The sequence below is a fragment of the Trichosurus vulpecula genome, chromosome 7 (assembly GCF_011100635.1).
Source record: "Trichosurus vulpecula isolate mTriVul1 chromosome 7, mTriVul1.pri, whole genome shotgun sequence".
NCBI classification, from domain to species: Eukaryota; Metazoa; Chordata; class Mammalia; order Diprotodontia; family Phalangeridae; genus Trichosurus; species Trichosurus vulpecula.
This window is the reverse complement of record NC_050579.1, coordinates 180586177-180590048: the sequence shown is the minus strand read 5'-3', so window position 1 is coordinate 180590048 and position 3872 is coordinate 180586177. Positions and strand designations below refer to the sequence as shown.

The following is a 3872-nucleotide window of genomic DNA, read 5'->3' as shown; positions in this document are numbered from 1 at the left end:
AACTTGCCCACAGCCCCATGGCTGCCAAACCCAGCGCCTCCTGGCTCCACATTCAGGTCTCTTTCTACCGCGCGGCCTCTCTTCAAACAGCTGAGGTTTTAATGGCAAAATAAACTTTCAGGTTCTTCTAAAAAAAGCCACTCACAGTTTCACTTGGTCACGGGACACTGGATCTCTGCCAACAGTAGGGCTCCCCTCTGGCTGCAGGTGCTGCCTCATTTAAAGGTCAGTTTCCTCTTCATAGCGGCGTTTACAGGCGGCCAGGTAGGGTTTAAAGCCTCATTGTACGACACCATCAAACAAGAGCTCTAGCGTCGATTCACAAGCTTGTACATTTGGTGCCATTCCCAGTGTTTTCTGTACTTCTCGGCAAATCTTGGGGAGGCAATAATGAAATTGCTCATCAGTCATTCTTGGTGCTGCCACAGGTCTCTTGGCATCTGTCATGATGATTGCAGCACTTCGTTAGTGAAGGGACGCCAGAGTTAAGATAAACACCAAATACTGGAGAGCCACATCCATTTGGAGGTGAAGATTTATAGCCTTGGCGAGGGGCAGGCTTAGATCCGTCGGCGCACTTGTACTGGCACAGCCCATCCTCGCAGCCCAGCAGGTCGAAGGCCGCGTTTTGGTAAGTGTCCACGAGGGGCACGGCGTTGCGGACCGTCTTGAGCGTGGCCCTCCAATCTGTGGCATACTCCTGCGGGCAGGCCCTGGGGGCCGCTCCGAGCACCAGCAGCAGCTACAGCAGCTTGGCCCAGGCCCGCGGTCGCCTCTGCCCCATCGAGGCCCCGGCGCCGACCTCTCAGAGGTCACAGTCAACTACGCCTCTGGGTGCGGGCGTTCTCCACAGCAGCCGCGCTCCTAACTTCATCCGCCAGGCCAGCTCCACGCAGCCTCGGAGGACAGCAGCGGGCCGGGGCTGCCTCCCCCCGCGCGCTCCCTCTTCCGACCCGGCTGAAGGCGCTCAGAGCCAGACACTGATATTAGTGTTTTCTATTGCACTTTGTAGCACTCCTTTTCTACCCGACTATGGCTTGTTAGGCCTTAGATGGCAATCACTTACACGGCTTGATGTGAAGGAGTCTTACGTCAATCATTCATTAGACAAATAAGTATGGATTGTATGAATCCGTACAGAACTTTAAGATTTCCAAGAACGTCATGGTACCCCTCCCTTTTGAAGTAGATATTCTAGGTATTAGTATTCTTATTTTACGGGTAAAGGAACAGAGGTGCAATGAGTTTAAGTGACTTGACCCCGATCACAGCTAGAAGTAACAGAGACAGAATTAAAACCAAGATCCTTATTCTAACCCTCACGCCTCACTGATACTATCACAATTATGGGAACATGTGAAACTCTGTGGTAAGACCGGAAGAAGATATAATGATAAGTAAGCCCTGATCCCTATCTTTAAGGAGTTATGTCTAGTAGTAGCAACACATGTACACAAACAATAAGCACACAAATTTTGCTAATGATAGGTTATATTCATACAACATTTTGTAGTTCACACAGCACAAACAAAATGGAATATAATAATAAACACATATGAAGAGATAACCAAGTCTTAGGACAATTTAGAGCAAGAAATCCACCCCCCCCCCCCCGCCCCCACCAGAAGGCTTCATGAAAGATTTCACTAGGCAAAGACAGTATGAACAAAACAAAGTAAGAATGTGGTCAAAGGACAGTAAGGAATGTAGTTTGGCTGGAGCAAACAGTACATGATGTGACATGATGGAGAGGAGTGTGAATTAAGCATGGCCTGGAAAGACTTCAAAGTATTCCTCTGACTGCCAACTATCTCAACACTAGAGAATCATTCCATTGGGTATAGAAAGCTTATTGGTCTTTAAAAGTCCTCTATGAAAATGTAAATGTCCCTTGGAGGAATCTCACTTTAAACCTTATCAGCCAATACCTTACTGTGGATTAGTTGACAACCCTTCTAATAAGACTTTAGGGGAATAGGGCTCAAGGAAGACACTTTAGTATGTATGTGTGTGTATCTGTAAAAGGAAAAATAAGTTGCTAATAATGAACTTTATAATTTTTCCCCCAGCTCTATTCTGGAATGCATCATCCAGATCTCTCTGGGTATTCTTGCATTATTTCTTTCTCATTCTCAGTATTGGAAAAAAGTTCATGGTTTTTGCTCCTTATAGACAGTTGATGATGTTTCTAAAACCAAAGAAGATCACGAATTAACCTGCATACTATGCAAAGGTTTACTTACAGCCCCACCCCTTTCTCTCTCTCTCTGTCATATATATATATATATATATATATATATATATATATACACACATACACACACATATATACATACACACACATATACGTACATTATATATATGCATACACACACATATATGTGTGTATATATATATATATATATTCAAATATTTGAAATCATCATAAAAGGAGTAGGATTTGATTTGGGGTTAATGGCCAGATGTATTCTTGCCTGACAGTCATTAACTCCCCAAGAAATTCATCATTCTTAGATCATTACTCTAATTGTAAACAAAAAGGAACATGGATGTATGGATCCCCTCTCCCTGGATGCTATGAATCTTATTGATATGTATGGCAATTCCTGGGGGTTTTATAACTAATTTATTATTCAGGGATTGATTGATTAAATGATCTTTTATCTGTAGTACATTGTAAAAAATAAACTGATGTATATGTATATATGTATATTTATGTATGCATGTGTGTGTGTGTGTGTATGTAATTGAAGTTACATGAAAATATCAGAATGCTTCTTCTTCCACTAACCAGTAGAGGGGAATTTTCTATCAAATACCATTTATGTTAGTGTTGTAAAAGGTATGGCAAATAGATGAGGGCACATATAACAATAACCCAAATGATTCTATAGTATTAGAAGTTTGCCATGATATTTTCTTTCAACAACTGTGTGAGCTCAGCAACAACCTATGGGAGTTCAGGTGCTAGTTCTCCATCTTTGAGGAAATAGACTCAGAGATGGATGGATTGGCCTATGTCACAGAAATAATAAATATCAGAGATAGGGTTGGAATATAACTTATATTGAACTTTTGTTAGATGTGTTCATAGCTTCTGTGAAAATTGCAATTAGAACATTGGTTTTCAAGTCAGAGGACCTGGGATCAAATCATGTTTCTGCTACTTTCTCACTGTGTGACCTTGGGCCAGTCACTTAACTTTTCTGTCACAGTTTTCTTAACTACAAAATAAGTAATTTGCTCTCTAGAGGTCCCTTCCTACTCTAAATCGATGATAAAATGATCTTTATTTTCTCTTTTGAGTTGCTCAATTAGATCAAATTTAGCACAGTCAGCACGTAAGCTTTTTCTTGCATTTGCTCAATAAGCATAAGGAAATGCTAGAGAGAAAATTTGTCTTTTCCCCAAAAAGTATTTTTTCCTCTTTATCTTTAATTCTGCTAGCCTTGAATTATTTTTTATGCATCCTTCCTCAACACAGCTCTATTTCTGCTGAAGGTGTCACATTCCTAGTTACCTTGCTTTTCATAGTGGAGTCATATGTGAGTTCTCCTCTTGGTGATCCTGCCCATAGCCAATCAGTTGCTAAGTCTTACATATTCTGTCTTTATAATATTTTCATATACAATTTCTTCTATCTAATCACATAGCTTTTTACCATAGTTCAGTCTTCATCATCTTTCAACTGGATTATTGAAATATTATTCTTGTCGTTCATTTATTTCAGTCATGTCCAACTCTTTGTGACCTTGGTGACTTTTGTGATCACATTTTGGGCTTTTCTTGGCCAAGATACTGAAGAGTTTTGCTATTTCCTTCTCCAGCTCATTTTACAGATGAGGAAACTGAGGCAAACAGGGGTAAGTGAT

The 3872-nt window shown here is 41.0% G+C and overlaps 1 pseudogene; it reads right to left on the bottom strand.

Moving 5' to 3' along the window:
• Window positions 1–219: 219 nt before the first annotated feature.
• On the bottom strand, window positions 220–784 carry LOC118855768 (annotated as a pseudogene).
• Window positions 785–3872: the final 3088 nt, after the last annotated feature.